The 26,167-nt window shown below is 34.1% G+C and overlaps 1 pseudogene; it reads right to left on the reverse strand.

The window, feature by feature from the left end:
• Window positions 1–810: 810 nt before the first annotated feature.
• The window catches only part of LOC149226976 (protein RRC1-like), a 98,365-nt pseudogene continuing 73,008 nt past the window's right edge, over window positions 811–26,167 (reverse strand).

Raw genomic sequence — 26,167 nt, forward strand, 5'->3', positions numbered from 1 at the left:
AATGTTTTTTAATTATTAAAAATTAAATAACAACCAAAATGAATTAATTTATATATATGTAATTCTATATACCAATTAAAAATTTAATTCAATTTATTAATTATAGTCTTACCTGATATAAACCATTTTCCATTTTCCATTAATGTTCCATTATCTATTACATTATGCTAGAGTAATAAATAGAGATGAAAGAAAAAGTAGAAATAATCACCCATTAGCATTCTTTTACTTCCCAGTGATGACTAGTAAATGGAAAATGTAAATACATGTCAAAATCAATAGTGAAAGTAAGATGAGATATATATGTATTTACATATAGTATAATTACGGATGTTATTACATTTTATTATGATAAGAAAATATAATATAAGAAGGAAAAAATTAGCTGGTGAGAATCTAGGACATGAGTGTTTCCTAAAGATAGTATAAGAGAATGTGTAAAATGAGTTAATAATAAGTATGATATTAGTTTAGGTAGATAAACTTCAGATTCCAAAGTTTTCCATCAATTTATGGGTGCTATGAATTTTATAACATGAGAAAAGAAACATTCTTAGAAGTCACCTTCTATACTTTGAAACCACCTTAGTATGCTTATGGGACAACTTTTCATCAAACTGAATTTCAATAATGGAGTTCAATACTAATCATGCAGGCTGTAAAATATTACTTGAATCCAAAACCTCCAAGTCAAAGAAACATTTCTTTAAAACTATAAATGAAAGAAAACCACCTACTTGTATAGATGTCACAACTTGAATGACAATGTTAAGAGGACATATTAGCACCAAAAGACACTAAAATAAATGACTAAATTCTTCTGCTTACTTTTTCCCTATCTCTATCCCTTTCCTTTTCCCTCTCTCTTTCTCTATTATGATCCCTATCCCTCTCTCTTCCCTTTCCCTTCTCCCTGTGTTTATCCCTATCCCTATCATGATTGTCATGTTCTCTATTGTCGCTCCTCCCTCTCCCCCTTCCAGCATCAAAATCACAAAGCCTATCTCTATTACCATATCTTTCATTATGAATGAAAATAGTACCAGGATCTTGTTCCCCATCCCCATAAAAGCCATTCTCCTTGTCCTCTCTTTCCCTGTCTTTCATTAATCTATGTAAGGGACTCTTGCTACGATTCCCACTGTGACTGCTCTTTTTGGAAGATGAATCCCTATTATCATCTTGTCTTTCCTTTTGTTCCAGAGAAAATCTCTCTAGTAGCACCCATCAAAAAGTAAAATAAGTAAGCCACAAAGATATTAATCATGTAGATACCAGTTGTTATAAATATGACATAAAATGAGCTACAGTTTCAAAGCCCCAAAGACTTCATATGGAACCCACTTCAATCAAATGCAATCTAGTAGATATACAATTTTATGCATTACATATCATGTGAGATGAATGCTTGTAGTATCTAGAATCTGATCTAGTGTCTTTATTAGTCACGAGATCTATTAACCCATATTCAGATTCTAATATCTTTCTATGGGAAGAGACTTTTCTTTCAATTTATTAGACATTCTTAGTGACACGTTCTTCAAGAGACTGGCGATAATCTGTGAGTGTTACCTCCAATTGACGTAGATTTTTCCTGATATTACACATTTACAGTATCAAACCAGATGGTATATATATAAAGGAACAAAATAAATTAGCATCCTAGAGGCAAGGAGAATCACCTGCGACCTTCATCCATTCCACTGTCATTAAGAGTAGAAGCAATGTTTTCCATTATGACTTCTTGTTTGTCTTCTTTCCCAGAACCCCCAAATATGTCATCACTACCAGAAGAAGAGTAATTCAAACCAAGTCCCTTAAGCTCTGCCTTGTCCTCTATATTAGTTCCACCATCCTCACAAGTCCACTTTGAAGCCTATAATACATGATGTGTTTTCATAGAATTGCCTGTTAAAGGTTTTAGATCTAGTTGTGGGATTGATGACTTTGAGGTCCCCACCACACCAGCATTTTTTGGTAAAGTTCCACTACAAGAGGCATCCACTGATTCACATTCCTCAGCCCGTGACCATAAATATGATTCTTCCTGAACATTTTTCCTAGATCTAGAAATATAGTCCTTATCATCATGAAGTATGGATTTTCTTTCTTCGCCTGTGCTCCACCTTCCCCCTCTGAATTTTAAATAAGAATTAGTTTCTCTTGCATGCTTCCCTCCAATTGCAAATTTATACCCATACCTGACATCCTCGTCTTGATATTGGTTCTTATGCTTCTCTGTTTATTCTAAGCTAAGAAATCAGGAAATTGTTACCTCCCTAACACCATGAATAGATAAACCATTTTTACTACATTGTCTTTCAAGATCGATAAGAGGAATAATAAACAATTCTAGAGATGTTTCTCCCTCTCCAATTTCTATAGAAACATCTTGATTTGGAACAAATCCCTCTGTTATATTTGTAAGATTTTCTTCAGAACTATCAAGGTCCTTCAATCATGGGGCATCTCCACATATTGAATGAAAATGAGGGGCACCTAAATTTCCAGAATGAAGAAAGGTAGCTCTCAGTCCATTCACATACCAATATGACCAAACCTGGACAGCTTTCATCACTCTCTCCCTCAAAGCTTCTACAATAATCCGACCAATGATGTTTTAGTATAAGTCATTAAAGTAATATCAGGAAATGTTGCTTCAAACTTTGTACAATATGCAAAAGAATTTTTCAAAGGAGCACTACTATTGTGAAGAATATCAGAAACTAACATAAGACTTGCAAATTTAGTTGGAATAGGCATCTCCTTTAGAGTCAAAGACTTTGTAAGTACCTCAACTACCTCGTCGGTTGCATAGAAATTATCTAGATAAAACCCCATTTCTTCTTTTATATGATTTCTCTCCAAGGTTAAACCACGAAGAATGTCCTCAAATTAATCTCTTTGGCCCTTTGTTAAGGTACGTTTGTGATCCACTCTCTTGGTCCTTCTAGCAGTGTAAGTTGCAGTTGAGGTTTTATCATGCTCATGCACATGTTCATATTTAATTGCATAAGTGGGGGAACTTAGACATATTCCAAATTGGTAAGCAAGATTTTTGTGGAAATATTTCTATAAGATTTATTGCTTGCAGTGAAAGCTCCATATTTTTTTCACAAGCATGAAACAAATCATGTTACAAAGATTTGAGGGAGTGATTTCTTTAAAAGGTAAAGTTTTAGCCTACCTTTAGGATGGGTCCATTTCTATGGAATCATAAAGCACCTAAATGTTAATTGTATGTAGGCCAACAAAAACCAATGTATACCAAACTGGAGCAATCAAAGCTACATGTACAATGTTGAGATTTAGAGTTGAAAATCCTTTGGACTATATCATCTTTAGTCTAAGCATGTGGCAGAGTAATTTATGAGGTGTGAAGTTTTATTAGAGACACTGTTTGTTTGTTTGTCTTAGTTAGAAAATGGTTTTCCCTTGCTTTTATGTGACTTTCAACTTATCACATGTAGCATGTTGAGAAATGGGAAAGAATAATGTGTGACATTTAGCTAACAAAAAATTGATGTTGAATGAAAGGACACAGAGTTTAACCAAGCTACAATAAGCTTTGGTAAAGGTATAGGGACATCTTAAAATACTACCTAAGAATACACCATACATAGAGTTTGAACATAAGTAATATATGGCTTTTTATTTTGCAGATAGGTTATTTTTTCTATCCAAGATATCACAGCAAGAAAAATATTGATATTGTAGAAATTGTTAGAGGACCTCATTGAGGTCGATTTTTCTGATGTCCTACTTGATTGATACCTTTTCATGATAGGAAGGATTTAAATACGAATTAATATGTTCCCAAAACAAATTAGATTCAAATATTATAGATATAAAAGATAAAAACAAATGTCAATTCCTTCATTTGATTGTTGCTTCACTCTGGTGTGGGAAGGTTACATGAAATTTTATTGGAAAAAGGATGCAGAGACAATGTAGATACTTTCTTGGATATGATTTGTTTGTTGTTGGATATCCTTCAGGCTCCTAAGCCATCAACTTTGGAAATGTTTATAGTAGGTATTCCTATGGTTTTTAATGTTGTGATTTTTTCACCTCATGGTTATTTTGGGCAAGAAAATGTTTTAGGAATGCTTGATAAGATATCGATGGATAGGTAAATAGATTTTTTATAATTGCAATGTCCATTCCATGATATCCTATCTTTATTATTTGATTGTATTTTGAACGTTTATTTTGATATTGCTTTGTATTTGAACTATGAAATTGAAATATTTGGTATCATTTCCATTTAAACAACAACCAAATCTTGAAGATGAAATTAGTATTACACGATATTGATTGAAATCCTTTTAACTATTTTGTGTTGAAATATTTTCATGAATATTAGAAAAGATTAATTTCATGTTGTTATTTGAGTACATGTTGTTTATATACTTGAAGAGGTTCATGCGTTAGAGAAGAAAATGTTGTTGCGAATAAAACAATAAGGTTTAGATATGACACAGATTATTTGTTTTCATAAGTTATTTATAGCTTGATAGTTTTAGCATGTAACTTAGTTGGCATGATTGTGCCTAATATTTCCCCAAAGGTTGAATACTAAGTTACCAAAGTGTTATTTTCTATGGTGATGTTTATTTGTTTATACAGGTCATCTGGCCACATATTTTCCACTATCACTTAACTAAAGAAAACTTGCTTGGGTTTCTTGATTTTATGGGGAAGAATGGCTTTAACATTGTTGATGTTAACGTATATGTCATATAAATCCTTTATAGTCTATTTTAGTTTATATTCTAGAATTCATCATCTTTCATGCCTTACACTCTAAACTGTGCCTTCTTTTGTTTCCAAAAAATGAGCTCAGTATTGATGGTAAGTAGCAAGATTTGAAGAAAGAAGAGAGCACTAACGATCGAGCAACAAATGCAAAAAGAGAGAGAAGAAAACTAGTCTAGTGATACTTTTAAAACCAATATCCCGCATAAGGCACACACATAGAGATTGATGTTCAAGTCTTCAGAATTGGTGAATTCACCCGCAATGACTTGGCAACACAATGATAATTTTTTGTAGTGATGAAACAACATTTCATGTGTAAATTGTAGTCCAACCAATGTATAGTTGGAAACTCATATTGTAATACTTGACATTTAATATAATATAATTTATGTGGTTAAAATTATTTATAGTTTCACTTGATATTGTTTAGTACTTTAATTAACATGTGTAACTTTGCATTTTCATATTAGATGAACCATTGCACATTGTATACATTTTTTTTTAATTTGGTCACAAAATCATAGTAATTAATTTAGTTGATTAATAATGAACACATAAAATCAATATAAAACTACTAAATTAGTAGTTTATATTGATTAATGATGAACACAAATAAAATGAATATATGACTAAATTAGTCATTTATAATAATTATTAATAAAAATAAATGAAATGAATATAAACTACCTACTAAATTAGTAGTTTATATAATGAATATGAAACTACCAAAAAAGGATAAATGACTATTGCAAATGATTAATTTGTGATTACAAATGATAACTAAATTTTGCATATATATGATTATTAGTAGCTAATTTACAGTATCTTATAACATGACAAAAATTTAGTCATATTTCTTTGGTCATTAATTGTGGCAATTAATAACTAAATCAATCATTAAATTAATGACTAAATTAATGACTAAATATACTACTAATTGATAAAATTGGACAACCAATTAATGAGTAAGCTAAAAACACCTAAAAGTTGGTTACACCATAAATTAGATATTACTGGTCACCAACTAAAAAGTGGTTATTTATATGCATATTTTAGTTGTTGTTTCAGTAACTAATTCGCCATTTTGTACTAGTGTTAAATGATCGTATTATACTATAGGAAAGTTTGAGTCATCCTTTGTTTGGTCCCTCTTCAATGAGAATGATAATTCTATGATGGAGGAAATATCACTTTACCCTTCCCCACCCCACCACCTTCAACAAGAGCATTACTCTAGAGAAAAGGTTCAATGTCCCTTCATGAGGACTACCTCAATGAAAATTCCATGTTGGATAAAGGGTTGATCATCCCTTTCTTTCTTCCTAGCCTTGATATGAATGTTGTTATAGAGTAAGGTTCAATTTTCCCTTTCCTAGGATGCCCCTCTATGATAATTCTACGTTGGAAGAAAGGTTAACCAACCATTTCCCTAAGTCACTCCACTAGTACAAAATGACTAATTAGTTATTTAAAAAAAACTAAAATTCACATATAAATAACCTTTTTCGGTTGGTGACCAATAGTAGCTAATTTACAGTATCTTATAATGCGACCAAATTTTAGTCATTAATTGGTTTCCTCAATTTTACCATCTAGTAGTATATTTAGTCATAAATTTGGTCATAAATTTTTCATTGGTTTAGTCATTAATTGTCGCAATTAATGACCAAATATATTACTATATGAATCCTCGAGAAAACCAATTAATGACGAAAGAAATATGACCAAAATGTTGGTTGTGTTATAAGATACTGTAAATTAGCTACTAATAGTCATATATATGCAAATTTTAGTCATCATTTAAAACCAATTAATGACCAAATAAATATGACTAAATTTTAGTTGTGTTATAAGATGTTGTAAATTAGCTACTAATAGTCATATATATGCAAAATTTAGTCATCATTTAATAATAAAAAAATTATCATTTGCAGTAGTCATTTATCATTTTTTGGTATTTTCATATTCATTATATAAATGACTGATTTAGTAGTTTCTATTCATTTCATTTATTCATGTTCATCATTAATTAATATAAACTACTAATTTAGTAGTTTTATATTGATTTTATGTGTTTATTATTAATCACCATAAATTAATTAGTATGATTTTGCGACTAAATTTTAAGAAAATGTCATACAATGTGCATGTTTATCTAATATGATAACGCAAAGTTACATATGTTAATTACAAAACTAAATAATATTAAGTGCAAATAAAAATAATTTCAAACATATAAATTTTATCATATAAAATATCAAGTATTACAATATGAGTTTCCAACTTAATATGGGTTGGACTACAATTTACACATGAAATATTGTTTTATCATTTCAAAACATTATCACTGTGTTGCCAAAGCATTGCAAGTGAATTCACCAACTCTGAAGGCTTGACCATCAATCTCTATGAGTGTGTCTTATGCAAGATATTGGCTCTAAGGGTATCACTAGACATATTCTCTTCTCTCTCTCATTTTGCATTTGTTGCTCCAGTGTTATTGTTCTCCTCTTTCTTCAATTGTTGCTTCTTACCATCAATATTGAGTTACTCTCCTGAAAATGAAAGAAGATACAATGCAAAGTATAAGACATGAAATACGATGAATATTTGAATATAAATAAAGTAGACTATAAAAGATTTATATGAAATATACCTTAACATTTGATAGTGGCCACTATGTGGCTAGATGACTTGTATAAACAAAGAAAATAAAATGTCACTATAGAAAATGGAATTGGAGGGGGATTCGTCATGCATGCTAGGATTTTTTGTGTGTGCACACATCATATTGCTCAATTCTAATTGTATAAAAAACAAAGACTATGCACAATGACATGTAGATACATGTGGGTGTCTATTTGATTCAATGATATGCTTGATTTTTTAACCCAATCCAATCCTACCAAAATAAAATTAAGAGAGACAAAGACACAAGAAGGACTATCAATAAATGAAATTAGAGACTTTAGAATGTAACTCAATTGTACGTGAATGTAACAATAAGTATTTGCATCTTCTTCGTCACAAATGAGCATCAAATCACACTATGAAAAATTCCTTGCATTATGATAATTTGGTTGCACCTGCACTAATCCTCTATAGAAGTCCCTTGACTTGTCTATAGATATAATTTTAGAAACAATCCTACTCCTGCAATTCTTCCCTATATGGATCATCTTTGTCACCCCTATTGATAATTATTTTTCAAGGCAACATAATAGAACTCTCCAATTGCATCATTGCCTTTCAAAATAATGCTTGAGTATTTCCAGGTGATTTTTGAACCAGTCTCTACTCAAGTCCATGAAATCCTTGATTTGTCTTCATCGCAAAAACCACTTTTTTGTAATAAAATTATAAATTCCACATTTGCATTCCTTGTCCCCAACATACCAATTTTTTAAAGTGGAATACTTTATCATTGATCCCTCAGAGCAATAGAGATCCACTACTATGGCATGGAGATGATTGGTGTCATAAAATGGTATAGTTCATCCTTCAATATATGTCAGAGAACTCCTCTCACCTCACAGAACTCCTCTCATCTACAAAAATAAGAGTCCTCTCAAAATGCCTGGTCTCCATCTCATTCATCCTAAAATAAGTGGATATTTCCATGGGTGACAAAGTCTGTTTGGAGATTTAATAAAAGGAGCTATCTCTAAAAAAGTAAAAATACAATGCAGCATAATAGTTATTAGTAGGAGCAACAACCCTACCAAGATACTTCCTAACTATATAAAGATACTCCTGAATTGACTCTTATAACGAACAAAAGATAACCTCAACTACGTATAGAGTCTACCTATGCATGGTAGCAATGAAAACACTATTGAAAGCAACATCTACAACAAAATTGGTCAATCTCTTCTTCTAGTCAAGGGCATGCCCAACTTTTGAAAAGTATCAAGCAGGTCACGGTCCACCTCATCCAGGCTCTTCTTCTTCTACTCTCTCTGTTTAAGTTCAGAATAATACCAAAGGTCTTTGAAATTGATGGGTGGGTAAAATTTATGAGACCATTGAGTTCTTCCATTTTTAATCATTGTCTGTAAGAATTGAATCTAAATTGCAAAAGTCATTCAGGTTCCTTGTTTTTAGCTGAAATTAACCTAAGCTTTGGAAAGTTGTAAGGTTTAATGGATCTAAGTATATTCTACTTAAAATATAGTAACATGGTTTAAAACTGTAGGCATTGAGATCAAAATCTAAGGATGAAACATAAAATATTGTATTTTCATGATTACAAGAAATTTTAATTTCATGTAACAAAGTTTGAGGAAGGCCTAGCAATTGCATCCTACCAGAAATTTTTCTTGCATCACTTGAGCCCTTTTAATTTGGGCATGGTAGAGTCCATTACACATATAATCAACCACTAAAAAAGAGGTGAAAAGAAAAAATAAATTTCATGCATTCTGACCCTAGAAAAGCTAGGGAGGAACAAACTGATCTGTACAATAAAGACATGCAAAATGCTTACTTGTCCATTTTCTTTTGATGAATTGTTGGTCACAATCAAGATCTGCATTATCATAATCATTAAACACTTTGTATAATAAGGAAATGCGAAATTCTTACTGGTGTATTGTCTATCATAGTCATTAAACCCTTTGTACAATAAGGACATGCAAAATGCTTACTTCTGCATTGTCTTTTGATGAATTTTTGGCTGCAATCAAAATCTGCATTATCATAATCATTAAAATCTCAACTCTAAATAAAATTTATGATTTGATCATATAAACCATCAACATTATTTACCCATAAGAACAAAAATCCTCTTTAGTAAAAAGGAAGAACAAAGTCCAAATTCATACCCACATACAAATTACCAGAATATCATAATCATTAAACCCTCAGCTCTAACTAAAATTTATGCTTTGATCATATAAACCATTTAAATTATTTACCTATAAGAACAAAAATCCTCTTTAGTAAAAAGGAAGAACAGAGTCCAAATTCATACCCATGTACAAATTACCAAAATATCCACATCCAGTGACCTTGCCCTTGTTGTTGTTGCTCTCCTAAGGTGTTTCCCATGCAAACTCCATCTAGGGTTCGAATCCCATGAAATTCATAGATCATGTTGATGGTCTTCCTTCTTTTGGAATTTCCACACAGATATAGACAAGGGAGAGAAAAATAAAAGAAATATTTATAATAGAAAAAACAAAAGAAATACTTATAATATAAAATAAATCATATAAATTGCAACTGTGTTAAATGATTTATTTTTAATAATAATTTGTTATTTTTTCTTAAGAAGCTGAACTAAAAAGAAGAAGAAAAAGTTAAAAATGATATTGGGATGAGTGTAAACATTTAAATATGACCTCAATTAATAATAAAAAGTTAGATTAATAAAAATAATAAAATTTAATTTGTTATATTTTGATTTTATTATTAACTTGTGAATAGGCTTTGTTACAATACCATGGGCCAATACCATGGCTTATCAATACTACAAGTCCAAAAAATAACTTATTTCACAACTAAAATATTTTACAACAATATAACAAGATTCTTAACCATGGATATTCACCCCCACATTATGGTAGATATTATTAACTTGTAAAAATAGCCTCTGTTACAACACCATGGGTCAATACCATGGATTATCAATAGCACATGCCTAAAAAACATAAATTATTTCACAATCAAATATTTTATAACAATATGAAAAGATTATTAACCATGGATATTCACCCTCACTTTACCATGGATATTAACTTGTAAATCCGCTTTGTTACAATACCATGGGCCAATACCATGGCTTATCAATACAACATGAAAAAAAAACCATAACTTATTTCATAGTAAAAATAATTTATTTTAATTTAATTTCACAACATTTTTTTAATTTAATCTAAAAGGGAAAATGTTACAATTTGGGATATATCTAAACCCTCTATCCTCACGACTACTAAAATAATTCCCATCAAAATTAAAATAAGGTTTTAATAAAATTATGTCGGTTCTTTATATATATATATATATATATATATATATATATATATATATATATATATATATATATATATATATATATATATCCATCATAGCTAAGGATCCAAGGAATGAGAGCAAGCAAATTGACTGATTATAATATATTAAATATAGTGCATGATTTTTTTTAAGTTTTTCATTATTTTATTTTCTTTGACATGATTGATCCAAAATATAGGTTTAATATTTTACAATGAGTTAAGTTTTTCTCATTTAGATAATTTCTTAAACACAATACAATGTGATCAAATTTAAGAGAGAGTTGGGGAGGGGGTGAAGAGAGGGAGCGAGACGATGAAAAAGTTGGCGGATAGAGAGAGAGAAAGAGAGAGTGATTGGGGGGAGAGAGAGTGAGGTGGGAGAGAGGGAGTGAGAGGAAGGAAGAGAGAGGAGAGAGAGAGAGATGGAGTAGGAGTGGGAGAGAGAGGGAGGAAAGAATAAAGACATAGAGATATAGAGGTGGAGAGAGAGAGGAGTGAGAAGGGAGAGATGGAGAGAGAGTGAGGGAGAGAGGAGAGGAGGGAAGAGAAATAAGAGGAGAGGATAGAGATAGGGAGAGAAGGGGAAGGGAGAGAGATGGATACATAAATATGGAGAAGGACAGCGAGGGGGTGAAATAATGATAGAGTTGGATGGAAGAGAGAGAAAGAGGGAGAGTGATTTGGGGGGGAGAGATAGAGGGAGGTGGGAGATGAGGGATAGAGAGGAAGGAATATAGAGATGAGGAGAGAGAGATGGGAGATGAGGGATAGAGATGAGGAGAGAGAGATGGAATTGGAGGGGGTAGGAGAGGGAGGAAACATAGAAAACATAGAGAGAGAAAGGTGGAGAGAGAGAGGGGGTGACAAGGGAGTCATGGAGAGAGAGTGAGGGAGAGAGGAGAGTGGGAGGGAATAGAGAGAAGGATATAGATAGAGGGAGAGAAGGGGAAGAGAGGGAGAGAGTGTGTCTGTATGTTTGGCGGGTGAGATGGAGAGAGGGAATAACTAAGAGACACAACTAAAAATATAGATATTATATAGTATTATATAACCAACCTAGATCCATATTAACCCTATAACTATCAAGTGCCAAGAATGATTCAATCTCTCGAGGTGAAAACATTTCCTCAAGTTTTTCACTAGAAAAAAAAAAATTCACCTCAAGAGATTGGACCCCTCTCAACTGATAGATCCAGGTTAAGATGGATGTAGGTCGGTTAATGTGAAACTAAAGTAGCTTTTATTTGATATTCTAGTGTTAAAAATTAAAATTTCTCTTTAAATTAATTTCAAATTAGAACTAGATCCAATTAGATTCAATGAGTAGATTTTTAAAAAATACATAAAATAATTTTTTTTTGACTAAAAAATATATTTTTTAAATTACAAATTATTAGAGATACATAGTGCAAAGTTGGCTCACCTATACACCATGTGAGGATGAAGAAGTGTTTAAGGAAGGATAACCTTTCAAGCAATCTTTAACAACCTTTTAATCCCCTATCACTTGTAAGTTTAGATTGCTTGAAACAATTAAGATGACTAACATAGAAAACTAATTCATATTATTGTAGTACTTGTTAGGTAGTTGTACTTTTTTTCTTAGACTAAATTAGTCAGTCATGTTAGTAATTTTTAGTTGTATTTTTTTTTGTTCAAGTGAGAGTGGAACCTTCAATTAACTGAAAAAGGGGATTACATATGGTACACATCTTTACTAGCATAAATACCAGCTCAAGACATACCGTTGCTAGTTAACAAACAACAGGGTCAACAAATCGCATCACGGAGTTACAAAGACTCAAAAGAAAATGCACATAGGATTGCTGACTTGCGATATGCGAATTCCTTTTTCCACCATTGTTCTAATCCACCAGATCAACGGTTGTCGCAAGATCTCATTGCAACACACCACTGTGTGATTTCACCGTTCTCGCATGTGAAATGCGAAAACCACCAGACTTCAAATAAATTGAAACCGCGTCAATAATCTTCCCGGGTCCGCTTGCCCAAGCCTAAACTCTTAATCACCACCGTCGAACTTACCTTCCATCTGACAGTCGATACTTCCTCCGATCAAAAGAGATGCTTGATGATCCAGCGTCATCGATCAAAACCCATTTGATCTGAAAGTCTACACTGACATCGCCTCAGACCACTTACACGACAATTAACATCCTTACGGAGCCGATAAAGATTAAAACACTTTAATCTATAAATGTTCGGGTCCATCCTTGTGGTTAACGTTCGGTCCCTTTCCAGCCCAATATCTGTTGGATTACTAAGGCCATTTAATCCCACGATCTGTGGCCCTTCATCTAGCAAATAAGTTAACCAGCTCTCGACCCCTGTAGTTGACTAAGACGTAAGCATTGACTGCGAGATCGATGGTTAGGATTTACTAGAGCATTTCAACTAGGCTCCAAGAATTCCTCTCTCTCCTACTCTCGCTAATCTACTGAGCACCTTCGATCCACCTTGTCAATCTGATAGTCTAGATCGATTCTCGCTGTTCAACATCCACTAGTACTTAGATTGAAACTCCGTTGTTCATTTCTAAGCTCCACCTTATGCCACTTAATCCTGGTTGCCCATCTCGAACACATCTCATCTTCTGATCATCGAGATCCAACAGTTACTGTGTATCCACTTCACTATTTCTCACTTCTCTTCATTTGAGTTTTTATGATTAGGAGTGACTGCGGCTCAAGGGCCTCCGCTCTCTCCTCCTTCTACTAGTCTTCCTCGTGCTCACTGCTAATGGTCTGGAAGTGCTCCATATCTTTGGCAGCTTGATATTGACAATCATTACATAGTTTTCCATAGGGTACAGACTCCCAATCGTGCCGAATATAGCTTTCCTTACATAGCACTCCTTCATTTGCTAGATGATCATCTAACATATTGGCTTTTCTTCTCACATGGACGAAGCTGATAGTTCTCAAGGTTCGCAAGTGGGAATGAATACGCTGAAAGACCTGTGATAGCCTCCAATGTTTCAACACTTTTCCAAGTGTCGTTCCATTACACATTTTCTTGTCCGCATTAATGACCAATTCAGAATCAGCTTCAATGATGGCATTGTGTAAATTTGACTCCACTAGGATTTCCAGGCATTGCTCTAATGCCATGAGCTCGGCCATGTTATTAGTGGAATTCGCCAAATGATTGTGAAAGATATCCTTTATGCGCCCCTGCTCATCTCTTATGACACCACCAAATCCAGTCATCCCTAGGTTTCCCTTAGAAGCTTCGTCTATATTGATTTTCAAAAAACCATGAGCAGGAGGCTTCCAAATATCTTTACCAGTAGTTGTTTTGCTTACACCCTTGTTAGTGCCTTGGGGAAATAGAGAATGGAGACCCAACTGTAGTATTATGCTAGCATCCTAGGGCGATGGAGGGTCCTTAGGAATGTTCCAAATTAATGCTCCCACTATATCTTTGAGCTATCGTAAAATTTGGACAATTATGTTCTGGGTTGAGCCTATTTTGTTCTTGAAAATCCTACCATTGTATTCTTTCCAGGCCTCCCGGATAATAAAGCTTGGAACCAAAGTCCAAGCCTTGTTAATAATTTCATTACTTGAGAAGTCTTTCCTCCAATTCTTCAAAGTGTTGGTGATGCTGAGTCTGTCCCTGTCAGTGTACCTAAAGATTGAAGCTCCCCAATCCCACAAGGTTGAGGTGAAGGGGCAGAGGTTTAGTAAATGTTCCATCGTCTCCTCCTGTAAGCCACATAGATGGAATTTGGATGGGCCAAAAATACCCCGTTCCAGAAGATTCTCCCATGTGAGAATTTTCTTTTGGTGAACCAACCACATAAACAACTTGATTTTCATCCATTGCGGGTTCTGCCATAGGTCATTCCACACTCGATCAGGGTTTGGATGATCAAAACCTAGGGCCTTGCATTTAGCTTCTCTGAGGTTAAAGGTGCCTTCAGTATTTCTGCCCCATCTCAGTTGGTCAGACGAGGATGACACTAAAATATTCCTCTGTTCCATATCAAGAGCTATGGAATCCGATTGGGCCTTTAGAGGACTCACTTCACTATAACCAATATCCTTCCACATTCTCCATTTACCATTTTCCCTTACCTAATCCCAGAAGTCACTTACCATAAGTAAACCTTTGTTGTTAGTGTCAATTTTTAGAGCGGTTAGTTCTTCTCTAAAACAATTTGGTTCCTACTGCTAGTTATCCTCCCAAAACTGTGCAAGGTTCCCAGCTTGGATCTCCCAAAAACTATGTTGGTATACAATGGCTCTATTCTCCCAAGAAAGATTCCAAAAGTGGGAGCCCTTGATGAGCCCAAACATCTAGATATGATCCATCTCTTGCCAATTATATGCATATTTTTGTTTCCAAAGCTTGGCCCAAGGGGTTGCCGATTCCTTGAACAACCTCCACCAAAGTTTTGCTCATAATAATCTGCTGAGGGTTTTAGGGTCAGTAAGCCCCAAACCACCATGGGCCTTAGGTTTTCAAAGCTTTTCCCAAGTTACCAAATCCCACTTCTTTTTCTCTTCCCCTTTGCACCAAAGAAAATCTCGTTGAATACTCTTGATTTGTTGCATAACTCCTTTAGGAGTAGGAAGAGCTGAAAACATGAAAATGGGAATAGCTTGCAGGACAACCATTGTAAGCACAAGACGCCCCACCAAATTCAAATACCTGCAAGTCCATTTCCTAAATTTGTCCTGTAGTTTATTAGTTACCAGCTCCCACACTCCCTTACTTAGAGGTTTGTCCATAAGAGGCATTCTAAGGTACTTGGAAGGTAACTAATCGCTTTGAAACCCAAGAATTCTAGTGAGGTCCCTCTGAATAGCAATGTCAATGTTAAAAAAAAAAACCTTTGATTTGTCAAGGCTTACCTCTGTACCAGTGGCCAAAGCAAAGTCATTCAGGATCTATTTGAAAGCTCTGGCTTCCTTGACCATGGGAATGCCCTGCAGCATTGTGTTATCCACAAATTGTTGATGAATAGAAGCATCACCCTCCAAGGTAAGTTTCATACCCCGGATTCTTCCTTCAACATTTTCCATCTTGATCGCTCTGCCTATCCCTTCCATCATGAGAACAAAGAGGAAGGGGGAGAGCAGAACCCCTTATCTGAGACACCTGGAAGGCTTAAAGGTTCCATAGGGAGAGCCATTAAGTAGAATGGAGAAGCTAGCCATGGATACAAGGGCCATAACCCATCTTATCCAGTTGTGGTCGAAGCCATAAGCTCTTAGCACTGCCTTAATGTAAGACCAGCTTAGCTTATCATAAGATTTTGCTAGCTCAAGCTGCATGATCATACCAGCTTGCTTATTACTCTTAAGAGAGTGTACCTCCTCATGAGCTTGTATAATGTTGTTGAGAATCTGTCTCCATTCCACAAATCCAGTTTGCTCCTCTGAGACGAGAGCAGGAAGAAGGGGCTTGAGTCTGTTAGCGATCACTTTGGAAATAATTTTGTACACCACATTACATAGGGCTATGGGTCTGAATCTGTCTAGAGTCATAGATTTTTCCTACTTCAAAATCAAAGCTATGAAAGAGGCATTAAAAGCCTTTAGGACTATTTTTGATCTTCTAGAGTCCTCCACAACATCTAGGATATCTTGTTTGATTGTTTTCCAACAAGATTTGAAGAAGTCCGCATTGAAACCATCGGGGCCAGGAGCTTTCCCATTTTGCATCTCATTGATAACTTCAATGACTTCCTCTTCAGACACTGGCATGTAAATATTGTGGTTGTCTTCCCTGGTTACAATCTTAGGAATGAACTTTTTGAAGTTGTTAATGAACCGAGATCTGTCGACGAGGGGCTCCTCTGCTATGCTAAGGAAGTGTTGAACTAGGACAAATTCCATTTCTTTGTGAGAGACGAGTTCTTTCCCTTGAGAATATTTATGTTTTGAAATCCTATTATGCGACTTGTGATCCAAGGTTGATATATGAAAACACTTCGTGTTTCTTTCTCCTTCTCTAATCCACTTCACCTTCGATTTCTATCTCTAGAAAATCTCCTCTTTCATGCACTGATCTTCCCGTTCATTCTTAAGAGAGTCAACCTAAATTTTCTATTCCTCAATAAAAACTTTTGTGATGATGATCTGATTAATCTCCTAGAGTTTCTACTCAACTTCTTTTTTGGCTTTAAAAATATTACCAAACTCTTCTGCTTTCCAATCTTTAAGCCTATATTTGATGTGTTTAAGTCTCTGTTGTAACATGAACATTTTAGTGCCTTGAACGAGCATATCTTCCTTCCACCATTTCTCAACATTGCAGGTGAAGTCAGGGTGAGAGATCCAAACATTTTCAAACCTAAAAGTTATGTTCCTTCATGTACCCATAAAAGTAGCTTCAAGCTAGACAGGCCAGTAGTCTGAGCCTTCGAAGGGAAGAATTACAACTAACACATCAAGGCCTGCTAGAAGGAGGTCCTCTAAGATTATGAATCTATGTAGTTTAGAGGCGACTTGAGAAAGCCCTCCCCTCTTATTGTTCCAAGTAAAAGTGCCATCCATTGTTTCAATGTCCACTAGCCCCATGTTATTTATAAAGTTCTGGAAGGCAATGGAGTCTTTGCCTAGTTTTTTAGTACCACCTTTTTTCTCTGTAAGAGATCTGATCATATTGAAATCGCCTGCCATAATCCAGGGCACATCAGGATATCTCTCTCTCATCTCCTCAAGTCAGGTGAGAAGCTTAAGTTTGTCTTCTAGTTTTTGAGAACCATATACGTTAGTGATCATGTAGATCTCCTTATCACCCAAAGGTTGAATCACCAGCGATAGATAGTTCCTAGAAGCTTCAACATCCAGGATTCCAAGTTTCTGAGGATCCCATAGCCTAAGAATCCCACCTGCTGACTTTTCAGCTTTAACCTCTAGATACTCATACTTGATTAACCATTTGTTGTGTATCTCTTTGATCTTGTCCATAAAACATTTTGTTTCCTGAATAAAAACCATATTAGATTTTTCTTCTCTTATTCTATTGCTAAGATTTCTTTGTTTCCTTTTACTTCCTAAACCCCTAATATTCTAGGTTGTAAGCTTCATTAAGAAAGGTTTGTAAAGGAGTAACTGGTAAGATCCCTCATCTCACCTGAGTTGATCATAAGTTTCCCACAAATTTTCAGCATCTCATTCTGTTTTTTCCTTCCTCTTTTCCTACACGGGTTCTTGGAAGAATGCATCGATGTATCCTCCATCATTTTCGCTCCTCTGTTCTCCTGGCTATCATGGTTTCTTTTGACTCTAGAACCCTTCATTTGTTATCTCTAGAGGAAGAGTTGTTGAACTCTGTCTAACTCCTCTTCTGGCAGAGAGTCTAACCCTTTAGTGATTCCCTACTTCAGAAAATTTTCTAAAACTAACTTCTCCATCTCTAGAATCTCCTGCAGTTCATGGTCTTCCGTTCCAGCCTCACTTGGGGTCATCTCATGGTCCCTACTGAGCTCCATCATGCTCGGCATATCATCCTTTTGTTTTTTGTTCTTTGGTATATCCTCCATATTGGCATCCCTTTCCTTCTCAGTGGGAATATTCTTTGATTCTTGGTTTGTCCCATTGTTTCCAACTTCTTCTTCTAATATCTTGAAACTATTGTGGCTTGGTTTTTTGTCTTCATTAATTTTATTTTGGTACCTCTTGCCTCCTTTCCCTTTACCCCCCACCTTAGTAAAACTCTCGAGATCTTTGCCTATAGTGTCTTTTGTCTTGCTCTCCAGCCTGTTCAATGGGCAGTCCCTATATAGGTACCCGTGTTCATGGCACTTACGACACATAAATGGGACGTGTTCATAGTTGATCACTTGCACCCATTCCTCGTCATACACCTCTAAAATGATTGCTTCCAGAAGTGCCCCAGATAAGTCCATTTCCTCACATATCTAGGTCAAATAGTTATATTTGCCTCTTAGAGGAGCATCGGAGATCTTTATAAAATGCCCTATCTTGTTGCCAATAGCCTTTAGAGACTCCGACAGCTAATAATCTAAAGGAAGGGAGTAGAGTCTTATCCATACCAGTACTGATGTGAAAGTTTCTTATTCCGGGACAAAGTTCATCACCCATGGTCGCATGTAAAGGCCTGCAGAAGCGTAAAAATAGAGTCCTCCCTTGAACACTCTGTCTTTATCCTCTAAGCTTGTGAACACCACTGTGAAGAAACCCTTGGGACCAAGGTGAACGATTATTTCCCCCTTTGGTTTCCAGTGTTTCCTTATCCATGCTTGCAGGGCCTTCTCCGTCGGTCAAATCCCCATAAAGTTGTAGATAACTGCATATTCCGCCATGTGATCTCTGTGCACCTGTAGCGTTGGATCACTTAAAATGACCCGAGGAATAGTGTCAACTTGGGTTTACAGACCCCTGTTTTACTCATTAGAGAAATTTTTTTACTGCTAACCTCTATCCTCTTCCCCTTACTAGCTTCCTCATGATTCTCCTCCTATCCATGAGGTCTGATATTTTCCACTTTTTCTATATTCGTAGCCTCTAAGGCCACCTCCATTGGTTTCTTGAAGCTATGCAATCTAGATCCCTTGCTCATGTCCGCAACCACTTGTCTGTAGGAGGGAGTTGAACTCCCTCCTCCGCGCCTCGCCATGGTGATCAGCAACAAAACCCTAACTCAAAACCCTAGTTTAGGTTCTTCCCTGCTACCATCCCCCGTTGCACACAAAAACTTTATTTAATTTCATTGATCCATTTTTAGTTGTATTACTTATTAGCTAGTCACATATTTTAACTCGTGACTAAATTAGTCATTTATGTTAGTCATTTTTAGTTCAGTCACTTAAGATTTCTCATTTTTGGTAATATTTCACTTGGAAAAGTTATTTTAGTCACCTAGTCACTAGTTTCTCATTTTCTACTAGTGCTCTTAGCATGAATACTAGGCTTGAGGAATTAGTATTCAATCATCTCTTATGTATTTCTTTGTTAATAATACTAATGTGAAGGAATAGTTGGTAGACCCTTTCCTAGATTATCCCTAAATCATAATACTATGCACCAAGAAGAGTCAATGGGCCCTCTAACGAAAATATTGATGTGTAAGTGTTGATTGACCTTTACCTTCTCTCTACCTTGATGAGAATACTAGTTTGAAGAAAGAATTGATTGGCCATTCTTCATGACATTTTAGATGAGATTACCTTGCATGAGGAAGGGTTGGCCAATACATCCTTATGCTTCCCCTTGATAAGAATTTTATGTGAATGGAAGTTTAAATTAACTCTTCCTAAGGCACCTATTTGATGAGAATATCATTCTGTAAGATGTGTTATCTTACACTTACATGAGCTCCCCAATAATGGAAGTTCCATTTTTCTTATGAGGGCTCAAATAAACCTTTCCTCAATTGATATGGGTTTATTTAGGAATGAAATGAACCATAAATTTAAAAAGAAATAGAGAGCTACAATGAAAAATGAACTTCAATTAATTAATACAAATACTAAAAATTGTTTACATGCAGAATGGAAATAAACTAGATCGGGCGATGGTAACCTATCTCTGAGAAGTGGTATGATGTCTACATGCCTTTGAACTATGTTACAATGATGCTCAGAGGCATTTTTATCATAAAGAAGAAGCGTGAAACCCTAACCCTAGGAGATGAAGTGCCAAAGGTTTTGGGCCCCGTTGGGGTAGGTTGGATCACCAACTTCTGATGTTCGTAACTTTGGCATATGATCTTTTTTTGGATATAATAATAACTTATTTCAAATATATCCATGAGGATTCAAAAGAATAATTTGTGAAAAATATTTTGGCACTTTTTTGGTTTCTTCATTTTCTCAGAAAATGTCTTTTTGGACCTCAAAACAGTTTCAGAAGTTTAAGATCCAAAAAACTGTCAAAAATAGAAAATTGAGCTACAATTAAGGAAAATGAAATAAAAAATTTTGGGGGTCTAAGTGGAGTAGGTAGGTGACCACTAATATCCACCTATATCACTAGTTAAGTGATCTATAAGCTGTCATAGTATTCCACTGGAGATTTCATCATAATAGATCTACTTAAATATATTTGAATATCCAAAATGTATACTATGAGGGTTAATATTTTCTTAGACTTTCGTATTTGATAATTATTGTGTTATGCTTATGCATGTAATGGATAAAATATGGAAAATATAGAACAACAAAATAAAACTCAGAAACCAAATTGAATAGAAGATATGATTTGGGAAATCCTTATTGGAGAAAACCCACTTAGAAAGTGAGGTTGTTCTACCCTCTTTTTGTCTCAATGGAAATGGATGCAAGTACAAAGGAATGATACTTGCGCCCTATGGGATACTACAATACATAAATATTTTTTATCTATATCTATCCACTCTCAAATACTCTATTCATCTATGGAACAAAATGCACTCCAATAGAGTGGAACCCCTTTTCCTCCTAGTGCCCAAGTTTTAAATGGTTAAGTTTGACTGATTCAACTCAACTAGAATTATAATAATGAATCTTCTAGAGCCTGTTTCATCGTGATTATGTATCTATCCCATTTTACATGAATAATGGGTGATGACAAGGCATCCTCTTGAATCATGGTGGTCAAAAAAGAGAAGGTCAAGTTCTGGGTGGCATAAATTTTACTAGGAGTGCACACTTAAGTGGAAAAAGTTTACCCCCAAAATATTTTGTTTGATGCCTCAAACTACTTCTTCTAGAAGTTTCAAAAACCAATTTGCCAAATAGGAATCCACTCTTAAAAATTGTCATATCAACTAATTTCTCCAAAATTTTACACTCTAAATTTAACATGGATGACAAAGAATATAATGATCCAATCTATATCATTACACATTAATGGAAATGCTATGTTGGTTGATGAGTCAACTAACCATTCCACAAGTTACACCTATATATGAATTCTATGTTGGAGGAATTGTTATCCAACCCTTTTTTCGATTCACCATCTATAAGAATAACATGCATAAGTCAAGGTTGGGCAATCATTCCTTGAGCATAAAATTCTTATATATTGGAAAAATAGTTGTCCAACCCTTATTTTGAGTCATCTTGAATAGGAATAATATGATTGAAGGGTCGGATGATCCTTCCCCTACCTTCCTTTTGTTATCAACCTATTTTATTTCCTAGGGTTAGTATTTTTGAGTCACTACACCATTGATACTTTACCTTGGCTTTGAATACTCTTTTCCCTAGTATTTATCCCCAACCACAGGCAGAGCGACTTATGAGTGTGGTTGGAACCTTCCAACGACACACAGGACACATCTTCCTTGCTGTTATAACTGAGATTCACTAGTTTTGTGCTTGTGGTTGGGGAACTTATTATAGATGATTATGTTTCTAAGAGATCAATTCAACTCATCACCTTATCTCATCTATTCAGGCTAGCTAGGACACATTATTGAGAAGCTTATTCAACTTATCTTCATTCTAGGTTTTTTCATTTATCCTCCAGGAAGTCTTCTTCCTCCTATTTACACAGTGTTATCATAGATGGTCATGTAAGTGGGTAAAAGCATGTTAATGTATCTCATTATATGGCAAAAGCAAAAAAGTACTCAAATGAAAAAAGATAAAAAAAAATAATATAAAAATATCAATTAAATGAGTTGAGTTTCATACTTGTTAATTATAAAAAATAAATGCTAAATTTGTAACAAAGCTAACTCACAATAAATTTTGGTAAAAGCTATAGGGAACCTATTTATTGGGTTTAGAAAATATAAATAATGTTATAAAAAGTAAATACTAAATTTGCAAATAAGTCAACTAATAGTAAATATTGGTAAAAGCTATGGTTAATCACTCACAAAATATAAATAACTTTATGTAAAGTTAAATGAAATGCTAAAACTTTTTAAAAATATATATAAAAATAGAAGTAGAATTTCTAAACAAATAATTTTCTATATTATATTTTGAATAATATAAAATACGTTATTATAATCATAAATAAAAAATTTATTATAAAAAATATAAAATATATTTTAAAATTTTTTAAAAAATAATTTTAACATTTTGTTATATGTTATTTTCAAATTTCTATTAAAAAAATTTGATTTTATAAACATGAAAGGGTAGTTTCTTGGGTCACGGTTTTATATATACGAAAATATGATCATTTTTACTAGTATTTTAATAATAGTTAAAAAATATGCTTATTTTTTATTTTTAAATTTGTTTAGCAATCTTTAGAATGTTTACAACACATCTCTTAAAGAAATTGGAATTAAAAAACATAAATCAATAGAGAAATGGGGGGTCGCGGTTTTGTCACTACTTAAAATTTATGTAAAATATTAATGATACCTTTTAAAGAAAATGAATAAATTAGATAAAAATTATATATTAAATTTTAGAAAAAATATGACATGAAATTGAATTTAAATTGACATGTTTTGTCTTCTTTTACCACCACCTAGTTTTTGATGATTTTGTAATTTTAAGAGTAAACATTCCAGCTCCATTTATTTTTATAAAACTTCTTTGCCACAAAAAGGGAAAAAGTGATACACATTAACATGCTTTCACCCAAGTCAGAATCTGAAAGCTATGGTCAAATAATTTGAGCTATAGAGAATCATATGTTTCTATCGTGATTCATTTTTTGAGAGCTACATGTTGCCTTGAGTCCTTGTTCATCATAGTTGGGAGACTTTGTCGAAATTATGAGAGGAACACCAAATTTGAAGGCATTGATGTACATTTGATTTATGGTTAATAAAGATTCATGTTCCCTTCCTTTACTCCAGTGGTTGCAGTAATTTATATTCACGTGTTTCTTGATGTTTTGAGCTAACGTCTTCTACAAAAGACTACTTATCATCTTTGTTTATTTGTGCTTATATGTAGGCTTGGGATTGATAGAGGAAGAGAGATATCTCCTGGTTGGAGTGAGAGAATTTTGCATCATACCCAAAACCCTTCACCTACCTTTGAGGAGGGTAGGTATCAGTTCAAACCCTGTAACATTAGGAACTACATGAATGTTTTCTTGCATGATCATTTGATTGGGGGATTTTTGTTGTCTTGATTTAGCCATCCTTTTTTTTGTCTAGTGATCGTAATAGGGCATAGGATTACAAAACAATGGCTCCTTCTCTATAGAATTTACTGCAACACCTTTAATAAGAATGCTACTATGGAGGATGAGTCCACTAACCCTTCTCTAGGGTATTTCTTAAAGGGGATACTATACTTGGTAAAGTGTAGCTTTGTGCTTTTCCAAGACCCAGTTTAATGAGAATACTAATGTGGAGGAAGGGTCAACTAAACCTTCCTTTGGCTCCCTCTCGGTAGGAATATTGATCATGAGGAAGGGTTAACTAACCCTTTCTTAAGCCCCCTTTACCAAAAATATTTTTTCTATAGGAACGATTGGTTGACACTTCCTTAAATTTCCCAACGATGAGAATTTATATTGGAAGAAGTGTTGACAAATCCTTCATCCATTAATATATTGAACTATTAATATTTGTTAATGACATGACCACCATATAATGATGGTTAAATTTCCTTCTAGGTTTTTGTTAATATTATGAACCTTCCTTGGTTAGTGGTGACATCACTATGGCACCAACCAACCTCACATTGAATGCACTAAGCTAGGACAAAAGTAATATTCTTTAAATACATGGTACTCATTGACCATTGGTTTATTCTTCTCACATTAGATTAATATAGAAGGATGAGAAAATTGATATAAAACACTCTAGCTTTATTTTATTTTTATAAAGTTTCATTTTTTCTACCATTATCACAAAAAAATGGGTATGCTACTCCCTACAATAAACTACTCATGAATAATAATAACATATTCATGACTTTTAAGAAATAGGAAAACCCCATTTCTTTTTTGTTATTATTCATTATAGTAATTATATATACTCCTTTTACAATCAATTTGTAATGGAAGGGAGTCAGATAGGACTATGCCATTATTCCAAACCTCTTCTAAAGAAAATTAGCTTAATTTATCATAAATGCTTTGTTAATCATTTATATTTCTATACTGTTAAATTTATTATTACCATATTGAAATTATTAGGCCAAACATTGTTGACTCCATGAATGATCCATTTCCATTAAGAAAGAATATTGATATATACATTGAGAGAGACTTTTGAAATTCATATTCCAGTGTCTCTTCACCTTCTCATTTTCTTTACAATATTTTCTTAATCCCTAAATATTACTTTTCAACATTTCCCCCCCTTAATTTGAAGGGATGTTGGTGAGTCCAAGCATCGTTCTAAATCTTTCAAACTTTTCTCTTGTAAACACTTTGGTGAAGATGTATGCAATCTTCTCATTTTTGGAACAATGGCATAGGTGAAAAGTCTTGGACTCAACATGATGATGAATCAAATGATACTTTGTGTTGATATACTTGGTTCGATCATGGAAATTTGGATTCTTGGCCAATTTTAGTGGAGAAGTATTATTAACCGAAAGAGAAGTAGAATGCACTTATCTCACTTGAAAATCTTCTATAATTTTCCTAAGCCACACAATTTCATTTGTTTCTTCTCCAACTACCACATATTCGTCGTCTATCGTGGAATATGGTAGAATTGATTGTTTGTGTGACCACTAGGAGACAAATCCTAATCCAATAATCATAACATAACATGAAGTAGATACTCCATTTTATTTTTCTCCATCAAAATCAGAATAAAAGTATCTAATAAATCTAAAGCCATTCATCTATGTATACTTGACTCCAGAATCTTGAGTTCCCTTCAAGTACCATAGAACTCTTTTTGTAGCAGACTAATGACCCTCACAATGTTTTTGCATAAACTTGGAGAGGATTCCAACAGAAAATGAAATTTTTGGTCTACTATTATTTAGGTAGTTCAAAATTCCTACGAGGTGTCTATACCTTGTTGCGTCCTAAAATTTATTTCCTTTTGTGGATGTGAACCAAGGAAAACAAGTTTCTTCGCAACTCTAGAGCTAGAGAACATGGTGTAGAAGAAAGTCTGGGAGAGAAGACAATTTGACCCTGATGGTGCCAAGTTTAGATGGCTTGAGTTTTGACTTGTCTGCAAAGTAGACTGCTCAATCTACGTTATCACTGAATTCTTCAAATAAATCTCTTCAAACGGTCATGTGGCATGTTTCTCATGAGTCAAGAAACCATGCATCTCTCTAGGAAGCAAGTAAAGCATTAAACAAGTCTTCAATTAATCCAATATTGCAATGTGCCACAATGTAATGAGAAAATTCGAGTTCTTTACCTTTCCCTAGATCTGGTGATTTTCCTTTTTCTTCATTCCTTTCTTATCTAATTTTGTCCCAAGAGGGCTTAGATGTGGAAGCATCATGTCCATTTCTGTTGCACCATATACAATGAAGATCATGTCTTCCTCCTTGGTAATGTCTACCCCCCTGCTTCTATCATTCTTCTTTC

This window comes from Pinus tabuliformis, chromosome J, assembly GCF_031772625.1.
Source record: "Pinus tabuliformis cultivar Carrire ecotype Pingquan chromosome J, CPIR1, whole genome shotgun sequence".
Classification (NCBI taxonomy): Eukaryota; Viridiplantae; Streptophyta; class Pinopsida; order Pinales; family Pinaceae; genus Pinus; species Pinus tabuliformis.